The 14,560-nt window shown below is 42.9% G+C and overlaps 1 protein-coding gene across 4 annotated transcripts in view; it reads right to left on the minus strand.

The window, feature by feature from the left end:
* SLC23A1 (solute carrier family 23 member 1) overlaps positions 1–14,560 on the minus strand; it is an 894,224-nt gene that overhangs the window by 755,789 nt on the left and 123,875 nt on the right. Inside the window, exon 1 of one of the 4 annotated variants that reach the window (XM_063928251.1) lies at positions 11,392–11,549. The exons of the other annotated variants lie outside the window; for them this stretch is intronic. The gene's annotated coding sequence lies outside the window, so the exon portion shown is untranslated. Of the gene's footprint in view, positions 1–11,391; positions 11,550–14,560 lie in introns of those variants that run through there. 4 annotated transcript variants of the gene reach the window in all.

A 14,560-nucleotide genomic window follows, 5' to 3' on the forward strand; every position in this document is an offset into this window, starting at 1 on the left:
CTGTTCCTGGGAACTAGCTGTGTTGTGCAGCTTCTTTCCTCTGCCCCTGCCTCTGACAAGAAAGGACGCACCTCAGACTTTCTTGTTTCTTTGTGATCGAAAGGACTGCATTTGATAATGTCGTGCTTTCCTAGGCTGTGCTGGAATATAAGGCAAAAGATCAGAATTACCAGCTATAACTGTGGAGACCAGGTCCGAGATCCCTTCTCCACACAATCCTCAGCCTTGTAAGGTAAACCTTCCATATGCCTCTTAAGTCGGCATCACCTGTCCATTGCATGTTCCACAGGACACGTCAAGCAGAAATCAACATAGCGTTGACTCTAGAACCCAGTAGACTAATGTCTCTTTGGGCATGTTTTATATATATATTAAAGATGGCATCTTTTATATATATATATATATCTATATATATACATATATATATATATATATATATATATATATATATATATATATAGGTATACCAAGGAACGGCACTCACTGGTCTCACACAGAAGTAATAAACAAAGTCCTCTTGTCAACGTTTCGAGTTTATTTCAACCCGTCATCAGGATACACATAACACATAACACATGACAACCACATACCTTATATACCCCTCCATGCTGCCAAACGAGCGCGCGCCACACCAAATTACCAGCTGTCTAATCAGTGTAATCAGTGTAGTCAGCGTGAACACACTCCCCCGGAAGTCCACATACGCAAGCACATCGCGTCCGGTTGCCTTAGCAACCTGTAACAGACTCCGGACCATCAAATATGACTCACACCTATAGCGGTGCAAGCCATAGTACACTACACTGTAGAGCCAATCAACAGACGTACCGCTTCTCTCACACGGAGCTTACCGTCCTCCGTGGCCATTACCATAGCAACCTAATAAAGCTGGTAACAAACGCTAAGCATAGCGTACAGTATCCATGGCAACCCGTTTGGCAACATAGATTAACAATACCACCACATATCTATAATAATTATAAAAACACAATAATATCAAGACTCCTAATTACCAACACAGAATAAAGTGCACAGTGCATAAAGAACAATCATAAACAACCCTCAAGTACAATTTATAAGGGCATTTCATAACGTCACTAAAACTATATATATATATAAGGCTATACTCATAACATTGCCAGATAGAATCTGAATCAAAATAACATGTCTGGATTAAAGCATAAAGATCACAGTTACTACCAATACATATTGTAAGTGAGGTGATCATTAAGGCCCCTAGGTTTAACAGTATCCAACACTTGAATCCATTTTGCCTCAATCTGTAACAGCCTCTTATGCCGATCACCACCCCTCGGGCTCTCCGGTACATGATCAATAATGATATACTTGAGGCTAGCTAGTGAATGATGATTCTCAACAAAATGTCTAGCCACCGGTTGTTCAGATGGTTTACCAATCAGTGCCGCCCGGATTGACGACCTATGTAAGGTCATCCGTTCTCTAAAGGTACGTATAGTTTTGCCAATATAGCAAGAGCCACAGGGACACTTTATCATGTAGACCACAAAACTTGTTGTACACGTGACCGCTGATCTTATCATATATCTCTTACCGCTATGAGGATGGTAGAAATATTTACTCGCGATCATAAAACGACATGTAGTGCACCCAGAACATTTGTAACAACCCCCACTCTTGATCTGTACTCGAGGGTCATATTGCATCTGTTCAGTAATATCTGGGTGCACTACCCAGTCCCGGATGTTCTTACCCCTCTTGAGGCACGACATCACCTGTAACGGTCTAAACACTTTACAATCCCTGTCACCCTGCACCATAGGCCAAAGGTTCCTGACTGATCTCTCTACAATATTGTGTGAGGTATTGAATCTCCTCACCCAATGTAATTTGTTCAAATTCTGCTTTCTATCTGTTTGATTCAACAAAGACTCTCTAGTAAGCAGATCAACCTTTTTCTTAGCCTCAGAGAGTACATTACTGGGATAACCTCGTTCACTGAATTTCTCAGTCATCCTCTCAAGGTCACGTGCTACCATATGTTCATCACTAGTTATCCTTTTAACTCGCAACAATTGTGAGAAGGGCAAACTCTTTTTCATTGAAACTGGGTGATGGCTGTTAAAAGATAGCAACGTGTTCCTATCTGTGGGTTTGGAAAAAATCGAGGTGGTGAGTATCCCTTCCTCAACTGTAATATTCACATCCAAATACGAAATATTATCCAAACTGCAGGTATAGGTATACTTAATAGGGCAATCACGCTTATTCAGAGTGTCTACAAGTTCTACAAAACTACCATGATCACCTCTCCAAAACAATATAATATCGTCGATATACCTATAATAAAACAGAATTTTATCTCTAACATCTCTGTTGAAAAAACATTCCTTTTCTACTTTAAACATATATGCATTCGCATAGGCTGGTGCGACATGAGAACCCATCGCACAGCCTTTGAGTTGTAAATAGTATCCACCATTATGATAGAAATAATTTTTATGTAATACAAAATCAAGGAGAGATATCAAAAAATCCAAATTAGGACCACTATAATTTACATCATCACTTAACAACTCCTTGACTGATTGGATACCATCATCATGCGGAATGTTAGTGTACAAGCTGGTAATATCTAATGTACACATCCATGTATTATCAGGTATGTTTCCAAGTTCCTTAAGTTTAATCAACAAAGATGTAGTGTCCTTAAGGTAAGTACACTGTGTTTGTACACTTGGCTGGATGTAATAATCCAAATATTCTGAGATCCTACTGCACAATGACTCCCTTGCAGATATAATGGGACGGCCAGGTGGCCTGTCCAAATTCTTATGAATTTTGGGCAGACTGTACAGAAGTGGTACTCTGGGACAGTCTACTTTTAAAAAAAGAGAAGTGTCTTCATCAATAACCGCTTTCCTCACAGCCACATCTAGTAAAGTGTCTAGTGCCGATTTATAGTCCTTGGTGGGGTCACAAGTCAATTTCTGGTAAGTACTTGTATCCGATAGCTGCCTCTCAATTTCATTGTAGTAATCGGTTACATCTTGCACCACTATACCTCCACCTTTGTCTGCAGCCCGGAATACCACATCCTTATAGTTCCCCAGATCTTTCAATGCCTTATATTCTGTAGGTGATAAATTCGACCTACATAATGACTGTTTTCTCGACTGTTCAACAACTTGGCAGTCCAGTGCCTTCATAAAAGCCATAATAGACGTATTCCTAGAGGCTGGATCAAATGTTGACTTTCTCTTAAAGCTCTTCACTGTCTGAGCATCTCCCCTATTTTCATTCCTGTCTCCAAAAAACTCTTTTAGCTTAAGCTGTCGGTGCAAAAAGGACTGATCAATTTTCCAATGTAGATCATTGAAGGGGACTGTCGGCACAAACCCCAAACCTTTATTCAATACTTTGATCTCAGTATCAGTCATGTGGTGGTATTGTTAATCTATGTTGCCAAACGGGTTGCCATGGATACTGTACGGTATGCTTAGCGTTTGTTACCAGCTTTATTAGGTTGCTATGGTAATGGCCACGGAGGACGGTAAGCTCCGTGTGAGAGAAGCGGTACGTCTGTTGATTGGCTCTACAGTGTAGTGTACTATGGCTTGCACCGCTATAGGTGTGAGTCATATTTGATGGTCCGGAGTCTGTTACAGGTTGCTAAGGCAACCGGACGCGATGTGCTTGCGTATGTGGACTTCCGGGGGAGTGTGTTCACGCTGACTACACTGATTACACTGATTAGACAGCTGGTAATTTGGTGTGGCGCGCGCTCGTTTGGCAGCATGGAGGGGTATATAAGGTATGTGGTTGTCATGTGTTATGTGTTATGTGTATCCTGATGACGGGTTGAAATAAACTCGAAATGTTGACAAGAGGACTTTGTTTATTACTTCTGTGTGAGACCAGTGAGTGCCGTTCCTTGGTATACCTGCATGCTTTCAGCCGACGCAGCACCTTGGCAAGTTACAGACTTGGGGACAGAAGTGAGTGCCGACCATTTGGAAATTGTCTAGTCAAGTTAGTACTGGGATTGAAGAATCTCAGTCTACTTAGTCTGTCTGAGCACCCCATTCCCTCTTTATTGTTACTTATGTACTCTCTCGTATTACGATACCATTTCAGTCTCCACTGGATTACAACTTGTCTGCATCTTTTGGATTCAGTTTTTGTGGAGACAGTTTATCTATATATTTTTTACTTTTTTTTGCACTAGTTCAATCTATTTTTGCACGGCACTGAGGCACTTTATTGCAAGTATATTTATTTGGTCATATAATGTCACAATCAACTACTCCAGATACTGGTGGTTTCAATAGAGTCACCTTACCGTTAGGTGATGTTTTAAGCTTCTCTGAAAGTGAGACTGAAGCGATTTGGTTCACTGAACGTTTTGAAGATGCGGAGGGGGTTAAAACTATGGAAGAGGTCTATATTGCACTATTGAAAATGAAAAAGAGAGAGACTGATTTTTTAATGCACGGGATTAAGTTGTCTGAATACCAGAGAGAGAAAAAGATACCCCGTGGGTTTCGTGTGCGGAATATTCCCACGATTGGGAGATATAATAATGAGTTTTGTCGCCGCTGGGTGGCAGTTTTAAATAAATGTGCATTTGATTTGATGACTCTGGTAATCGAAGAGTCGGCACGTGAACTGTTGGAAATCAGACGTAAGATTCACGATTATGAGTCGCAGCACTCACATTTGTTACTGAATGACACTAAAAATGTACCTATGGAGAAACTTGCACAGGAATTGGCGGCATATAAGCGTGAGTTAATTGCCTTCAAGAAACAAAAAATAGAGAAGGTTAATAAAGATTACTCCGAACAGCGAGTTTATGCATGGTTAACTGGTGTCCCTGGTAATAATCAAGGTTCACGTCCGCAGAGACGTTGGAGAGGTAGAGGTCAGAAATCTAATGTGTCATCCAGCGAAGCATATTCCTCATCAGGTGAGGATGTGACCTCATTACGAGGGGCAACTGCCAATAAACCCCCTTTAGTGACACGTTCCCGCGTGGGACGCGGGCGAGGAAAAGACCCACAAGGAGGGGTGGGCAATGCCGCCGGAACCTCCAAAAGGGGTCGGAGCAAGAAATGAATTTGGTATTCAACCTGTCCTCTAGAATTCTGACTGATACTGAGATCAAAGTATTGAATAAAGGTTTGGGGTTTGTGCCGACAGTCCCCTTCAATGATCTACATTGGAAAATTGATCAGTCCTTTTTGCACCGACAGCTTAAGCTAAAAGAGTTTTTTGGAGACAGGAATGAAAATAGGGGTGATGCTCAGACAGTGAAGAGCTTTAAGAGAAAGTCAACATTTGATCCAGCCTCTAGGAATACGTCTATTATGGCTTTTATGAAGGCACTGGACTGCCAAGTTGTTGAACAGTCGAGAAAACAGTCATTATGTAGGTCGAATTTATCACCTACAGAATATAAGGCATTGAAAGATCTGGGGAACTATAAGGATGTGGTATTCCGGGCTGCAGACAAAGGTGGAGGTATAGTGGTGCAAGATGTAACCGATTACTACAATGAAATTGAGAGGCAGCTATCGGATACAAGTACTTACCAGAAATTGACTTGTGACCCCACCAAGGACTATAAATCGGCACTAGACACTTTACTAGATGTGGCTGTGAGGAAAGCGGTTATTGATGAAGACACTTCTCTTTTTTTAAAAGTAGACTGTCCCAGAGTACCACTTCTGTACAGTCTGCCCAAAATTCATAAGAATTTGGACAGGCCACCTGGCCGTCCCATTATATCTGCAAGGGAGTCATTGTGCAGTAGGATCTCAGAATATTTGGATTATTACATCCATCCAAGTGTACAAACACAGTGTACTTACCTTAAGGACACTACATCTTTGTTGATTAAACTTAAGGAACTTGGAAACATACCTGATAATACATGGATGTGTACATTAGATATTACCAGCTTGTACACTAACATTCCGCATGATGATGGTATCCAATCAGTCAAGGAGTTGTTAAGTGATGATGTAAATTATAGTGGTCCTAATTTGGATTTTTTGATATCTCTCCTTGATTTTGTATTACATAAAAATTATTTCTATCATAATGGTGGATACTATTTACAACTCAAAGGCTGTGCGATGGGTTCTCATGTCGCACCAGCCTATGCGAATGCATATATGTTTAAAGTAGAAAAGGAATGTTTTTTCAACAGAGATGTTAGAGATAAAATTCTGTTTTATTATAGGTATATCGACGATATTATATTGTTTTGGAGAGGTGATCATGGTAGTTTTGTAGAACTTGTAGACACTCTGAATAAGCGTGATTGCCCTATTATGTATACCTATACCTGCAGTTTGGATAATATTTCGTATTTGGATGTGAATATTACAGTTGAGGAAGGGATACTCACCACCTCGATTTTTTCCAAACCCACAGATAGGAAAACGTTGCTATCTTTTAACAGCCATCACCCAGTTTCAATGAAAAAGAGTTTGCCCTTCTCACAATTGTTGCGAGTTAAAAGGATAACTAGTGATGAACATATGGTAGCACGTGACCTTGAGAGGATGACTGAGAAATTCAGTGAACGAGGTTATCCCAGTAATGTACTCTCTGAGGCTAAGAAAAAGGTTGATCTGCTTACTAGAGAGTCTTTGTTGAATCAAACAGATAGAAAGCAGAATTTGAACAAATTACATTGGGTGAGGAGATTCAATACCTCACACAATATTGTAGAGAGATCAGTCAGGAACCTTTGGCCTATGGTGCAGGGTGACAGGGATTGTAAAGTGTTTAGACCGTTACAGGTGATGTCGTGCCTCAAGAGGGGTAAGAACATCCGGGACTGGGTAGTGCACCCAGATATTACTGAACAGATGCAATATGACCCTCTAGTACAGATCAAGAGTGGGGGTTGTTACAAATGTTCTGGGTGCACTACATGTCGTTTTATGATCGCGAGTAAATATTTCTACCATCCTCATAGCGGTAAGAGATATATGATAAGATCAGCGGTCACGTGTACAACAAGTTTTGTGGTCTACATGATAAAGTGTCCCTGTGGCTCTTGCTATATTGGCAAAACTATACGTACCTTTAGAGAACGGATGACCTTACATAGGTCGTCAATCCGGGCGGCACTGATTGGTAAACCATCTGAACAACCGGTGGCTAGACATTTTGTTGAGAATCATCATTCACTAGCTAGCCTCAAGTATATCATTATTGATCATGTACCGGAGAGCCCGAGGGGTGGTGATCGGCATAAGAGGCTGTTACAGATTGAGGCAAAATGGATTCAAGTGTTGGATACTGTTAAACCTAGGGGCCTTAATGATCACCTCACTTACAATATGTATTGGTAGTAACTGTGATCTTTATGCTTTAATCCAGACATGTTATTTTGATTCAGATTCTATCTGGCAATGTTATGAGTATAGCCTTATATATATATATATATATAGTTTTAGTGACGTTATGAAATGCCCTTATAAATTGTACTTGAGGGTTGTTTATGATTGTTCTTTATGCACTGTGCACTTTATTCTGTGTTGGTAATTAGGAGTCTTGATATTATTGTGTTTTTATAATTATTATAGTTATGTGGTGGTATTGTTAATCTATGTTGCCAAACGGGTTGCCATGGATACTGTACGCTATGCTTAGCGTTTGTTACCAGCTTTATTAGGTTGCTATGGTAATGGCCACGGAGGACGGTAAGCTCCGTGTGAGAGAAGCGGTACGTCTGTTGATTGGCTCTACAGTGTAGTGTACTATGGCTTGCACCGCTATAGGTGTGAGTCATATTTGATGGTCCGGAGTCTGTTACAGGTTGCTAAGGCAACCGGACGCGATGTGCTTGCGTATGTGGACTTCCGGGGGAGTGTGTTCACGCTGACTACACTGATTACACTGATTAGACAGCTGGTAATTTGGTGTGGCGCGCGCTCGTTTGGCAGCATGGAGGGGTATATAAGGTATGTGGTTGTCATGTGTTATGTGTTATGTGTATCCTGATGACGGGTTGAAATAAACTCGAAACGTTGACAAGAGGACTTTGTTTATTACTTCTGTGTGAGACCAGTGAGTGCCGTTCCTTGGTATACCTGCATGCTTTCAGCCGACGCAGCACCTTGGCAAGTTACAGACTTGGGGACAGAAGTGAGTGCCGACCATTTGGAAATTATATATATATATATATATATATATACATATTAGGGTCTCAATCTCTGCTGATAAGGTATCTGTCCACGCTGCTACAGCGCTATAAACCCATGCCGACACATTCGCCGGTCTGTGTAGTGTACCTGAATTTGTGTAAATGGACTTCAAAGTACTTTTACTGCATGCTATCTGCAGGATCCCTGAGGATAGCTGTTAAGTCAGCGCTACCTTTTGGGCAAACGTGACACCCTAGGGGAAGATTCCCATCGTATACTGGCCCTAGTAGGGAAAGGATACTCCCTGAGAATTCTTTGTGGGAAACTGCAGTCTCTTGTCTGGAGATTCCCGCTCTTTTTCTTCATGAGAGGAGGGAAATTTACCTCAGCTTTCTTCCCCTTAAACATGTGTACCCTTGTGTCAGGGACAGATGAGTCATCAGTGATATGCAAAACATTTTTTATTACAATAATCATATATTGAATACTTTCCTGCCATTTTGGCTGTAACTTTGCATTATCGTAGTCGACACTGGAGTCAGACTCCGTGTCGATATCAGTGTCTATTATTTTGGATAGTGAGCATTGAGATACTCTGAAGGTCTGTGCGACATAGGGACAGACATGGGTAGATTCCCTGTCTGTTCTCTAATCTTTTGTGCCATAAATTTACCTTAGCACTTAATTTCACATATCCAAACAGGTGTCGGCGTTGTCGACGGAGATACCACTCACACACACATTTGCTCCATCTCCTCCTTAGGGGAGCCTTTTACCTCAGACATGTCGACACACACGTACCGACACACCACACACTCAGGGAATGCTCATCTGAAGACAATTCCCCCACAAGGCCCTTTGGAGAGACAGAGAGAGAGTATGCCAGCACACACCCCAGCGCTATAAACCCAGGAATAACACAGTAACTTAATGTTAATCCAGTAGCTGCTGTTTATATAGATTTTTGCGCCTAATTATGTGCCCCCCCCTCTCTTTTTACCCTCTTCTACCGTGTATCTGCAGGGGAGAGCCTGGGGAGCTTCCTCTCAGCGGAGCTGTGGAGAAAAAATGGCGCAGGTGAGTGCTGAGGAAGAAGCCCCGCCCCTTCGATGGCGGGCTTCTGTCCCGCTTAAATATACATTTTCTTGGCGGTGGCTCATACATATATACAGTGCCCAACTGTATATATGTGTACTTTTGCCAAACGAGGTCCGTATGCTGCCCAGGGCGCCCCCCCCTGCGCCCTGCACCCTTACAGTGACCGGAGTATGTGAGGTGTGTGGGAGCAATGGCGCACAGCTGCAATGCTGTGCGTTACCTCAGTGAAGAACGGAGTCTTCTGCCGCCGATTTCGAAGTCTTCTTGCTTCTTATACTCACCCGGCTTCTATATTCCGGCTCTGCGAGGGGGACGGCGGCGCGGCTCTGGGATCGGACGACGAGGGTGAGATCCTGTGTACGATCCCTCTGGAGCTAATGGTGTCCAGTAGCCTAAGAAGCATGACCTAGCTTCAGAGAGTAGGGCTGCTTCTCTCCCCTCTGTCCCACGATGCAGGGAGTCTGTTGCCAGCAGAGCTCCCTGAAAATAAAAAACCTAACAAAATACTTTCTCACAGCAAGCTCAGGAGAGCTCACTGAACAGCACCCAGCTCGTCCGGGCAGTCTCAAACTGAGGTCTAGAGGAGGGACATAGAGGGAGGAGCCAGAGCACACCAGAATCTAAATTCTTTCTTAAAGTGCCCATGTCTCCTGCAGAGCCCGTCTATTCCCCATGGTCCTTACGGAGTCCCCAGCATCCACTAGGACGTTAGAGAAAATGTGTTTAAAGGTATATCTTTATGTTTTAAGATAATATCGACATTATCACCCTTATACACACTATGCCATGGTGGAGCGCCTTATACATGTTGCTTACCCCTAGAATTGCCACTGACTGGAATGTAACACCTGGTTTATACATAATATTCAGACAGGGCTCCAGATAAACTAGATTCATTTATAAATGGCATAACTATTGACAAGATCACTGACACACATACATAGATTGTATAAGGGCACACTAACACAACACATAAAAGGACCAGGAGCACACTGACACACAGATTGTATGGGCACACTGACAAACACAGGAGGACTTCTCAGTTGTTCTGTAGCGGTTTCAAATATATGTCCATTTAATTAAAAGTCTCCCTGAGAGGCAGCATTCAGAGCACAAGTTGGGAGATCCAGACTCTTAAGGTGGGTACACACCAGTAGATATATCTGCAGATCAATTGATCTGCAGATATATCTAGGTACGGATCGGGCAGTGTGCTGTGCATACACACTGCACGATCCATCGGGGGATTGACGTCAAGAACTGGGCGGGCGGGCGCCCGCCCAGTTCACCTGTCAATCACCGCCGGCCGCCGCAGCATGTGTACGGGCGGTCAGACGACCGCCCCGTACACACACAGCGACGCGCCAATATATCGTTAGATATATTGGCCATCGGCTGTGCTGCGCAGCCGACGCGATACGTCTGTGAACGACGGAGTTCACAGACGTATCGCCCATACACACTGGCCGACGCTCCCGCGATATATCGGCCGTTCAAGAGAACGGCCGATATATCGACCAGTTTGTACGGGCCTTTAGATGATACATGGGACAGTAATACATGCAGTAAATCTAGTCCTCCTCCAGGAGTAAATGCAGGATTTTTAGATGTGGTTTCCAGATATGTGATTGTATTTATAAAATATTCCAACTCAGTGCAAATAGGTGTGTGTATGTGTGTATACATAGTTTTATTTTATATATATATATATATATATATATATATATGTCCAAGAGCGGAAATGAACGGCACTCACATGGTATATTGTTCCAAAAAAAGACTGGTATATTATAGCTGTGGTCATGTGCTACATGCACCCCGCCCTGTGAGTGGTAAGTACAGCTGTGTACCCCGCTTTTGTGGTGGAGAGTGCTGTGTTACGTGCACCCCACCCTGTGAGTGGTAAGTGCATAGCTGTACCCCGCTTCTGGGGTGGCGAGTGCTGTGGTTTTCTCTCTGTGTGTGTATATATATATATATATATATATATATATATATACACATGTCCAAGAGCGGAAATGAACGGCACTCACAGGGTATATAGTTCCAAAAAAAGACTGGTATATTAAAGTGACATTTCGGAGCATCAGCCGCTTCTTCCAGACAACACCAGAACAAACACAAGTGTACAACGTACCCCCTAATGTACCTCAGCTGCTGATCCACGCCGCTCTTACCTCCCAGACGCGTTCAGATTCGCAGGTCTGCCTCTGGTGACTCACTTCCGGGTACGGGCTTCCGGGCGTTGTCATGGTGACGATGCTGCTTGCCCTTCAGAGCCTGGAGATCACCATGACAACCCGGCTATAGGCTGCCCTGCAGGGATGGGGGAGAGTAGAATGATTAGCAGCACACCTACAATATACAACAGGGCTGGCCAAACCGGTCCTCGAGATCTACCAACAGTTCATGTTTTCCAGGCCTCCTGGAGATCTGTATAATTGTCAGTTAGGAATGAATGCAGCACATCTTAATTAGTAATGACTACACCTGTGCACCAGCTAGGTGGTCTGGAAAATGAGAACCGTTGGTAGATCTCGAGGACCGGTTTGGCCAGCCCTGATATACAATATATACAGAATATTATAAAAAACATACACAAAACATGTATATACAAATGGACACACAATGCAGATAGATACCAAATGATGATACACTGTGATAGCATATTGTAATGCACAATAACATAGCTAGTTTGAAAATATCACATGATACTGTTCCAATTGATTTTTTCATTGAGCTCACAGGGCACCATAGTGTTAAGTCTGAAGATCCACCGCGACTCAGCCAGAAGCAGTGCCTTACCCCTGTCACCTCCCCGTGGGGATTCTGGTATATGATCTATGATAAAATACCTCAGATCAGATAACCGGTGACCTTTTATTTTAAAGTGGAGCGCCAATGGCTGGTCTATGGATCTCCCAGATACAGATAAATAAATACTAGATGGATGGAGGGCCATCCGGTCCCTGAATTTGCAGGTGGTTTGTCCCATATAGTACAAACTACAGGGACAATAAATGACATATACTACATGGGTAGTTTTACACGTAAGTACATGACGAATATCAAACATCTTGCTGAAACTGGGATGCTTAAAGCTTTTACAAGGCGTTATATATTGACACGTACCACAGTTGTGACAACTGTAGCAGCCAGGCAGCTTGGTATACACATTAGGGGGTCTTGGAACTCTGCGACCAGAAATATCAGTTATCACAAGTCTGTCACGTAAATTGCAACCTCATTTAAATGCAGACATTGGTCTATTCTGCTTAAAACATCCAAACTCCTTGCATGATTTCACTATAGGCCAAAGTGCCTTAGTGGCCTGATTGATAATAGGGCTAGCCACCGTATATGTGCTTACCCATGGAATAACATGTTTATCATCGCGCCTGGATGATTCCAATAATTGGGGTCTCGGATCTTAAGAACCTGTTCTTTCTGTAATAATAGTGTATTCCGATTACCCCCTCTGAGGTATTTTATCAAAGATCATATACCAGAATCCCCACGGGGAGGTGACAGGGGTAAGGCACTGCTTCTGGCTGAGTCGTGGTGGATCTTCAGACTTAACACTATGGTGCCCTGTGAGCTCAATGAAAAAATCAATTGGAACAGTATCATCATCATGTGATATTTTCAAACTAGCTATGTTATTGTGCATTACAATATGCTATCACAGTGTATCAACATTTGGTATCTATCTGCATTGTGTATCCATTTGTATATACATGTTTTGTGTATGTTTTGTTATATTCTGTATATATTGTATATTGTAGGTGTGCTGCTAATCATTCTACTCTCCCCCATCCCTGAAGGGCGGCCTATAGCCGGGTTGCCAAGGTGATTTCCGGGCTCTGGAGAGCAAGCGGCGTCGTCACCATGACAACGCCCGGAAGCCCGTAGCCAGAATTGAGTCACCAGAGGCGGAACCTGCGACTCTGGGCTTGTCTGGGAGGCGAGAGCGGCTTGGATCAGCAGCTGAGGTACATTAGTGGGTAAGTTGCACACTTGTGTTTGTTTTGGTGTTGTCTGGAAGAAGGGGCTGATGCTCTGAAACGTCACTTTAATATACCAGTCTTTTTTTGAAACTATATACCCTGTGAGTGCCGTTCATTTCCGCTCTTGGACATTTATGTTACTGAGGATTCAGGCACCAGGGGAAGCTGGACACTGAGTAAACTGAGTGCCGACCGATTTGGAAGGATATATATATGTATATATACATATCAGGATAGCAGTTTTAAATACTAGGCCCCAAAGAGCACATAATGCAAATAAAAAAAAGAGGCTCAAGATGGAATTGTCCTGGGCACTCCCACCCACATTTATGTTGTTTAAACAGGACATGCACAGTTTAATAAACCCATAATTTCAGCGACAGGTGGTCGTCCCCCTGGAAAAAGCTTGCCAAATTCTCAGAATCATAGCTAACTACAAACATACCACCTCCATATTTGATGACGTTTCACATTATAAGAAGAGGCAAGAGGAAAAGGGCATTGTCCCTCATTCCGAGTTGATCACTAGCTACTTTTAGCAGCCGTGCAAATGCATAGTCGCTGCTTATGGGGGAGTGTATTTTTGTGCGAACGGCTTTGCAGTCGAGCTCTGCAAAAACATTTTGTGCAGTTTCTGAGTAGGTCTGGACTTACTCTGCCCTTGTAATCACTTCAGTCTTTTTGGTGCCAGAATTGACATCAGACACCCGCCCTGCAAACACATGGACACGTCTGCGTTTTTTCAAACACTCTCAGAAAACAGTCAGTTGCCAACCACAAACGTCCTCTTCCTGTCAATCTCCTTGCGATCGCCCATGCAAATGGATTCTTTGTTAAATCCATCACTCAGCAACTATCCGCTGTGCACCCATATGACGCACATGCACATTGCGGTGCATATGCATGCGCAGTAGAGACCTGATCTCTGCGCTGCGAAAAACGTCAGCGATCGAACAACTCGGAATGACCCCCAGTGTCAAGAAGGTGATTCAAAATTATAGAGGCACATGCAATCAGGAACAACACACAGGCTTTCACCTCCACTCCTATATTGGTGTGGAACAGAAAGGACTTCAACCAAGCAAATATTTAATTATTAATTACCACATTACTGGGCTAACTGAAACACTAGGGGCCAAAGCCTCTAAAATTTTACTCCCATCTTCATTTTCAGGGATTAAGATAATCTAGGATTTAATGCAGGGATTCAAGTAAACTGGTCTATACCACAGTATCAAGATTGGATATTTTCCCCTCCACGGATTCTGGAGACTTATTTTGTGAAATCTCGTGGGTTTCTTTTTTTTCTGT

This window comes from Pseudophryne corroboree, chromosome 6, assembly GCF_028390025.1.
Source record: "Pseudophryne corroboree isolate aPseCor3 chromosome 6, aPseCor3.hap2, whole genome shotgun sequence".
Classification (NCBI taxonomy): domain Eukaryota; kingdom Metazoa; phylum Chordata; class Amphibia; order Anura; family Myobatrachidae; genus Pseudophryne; species Pseudophryne corroboree.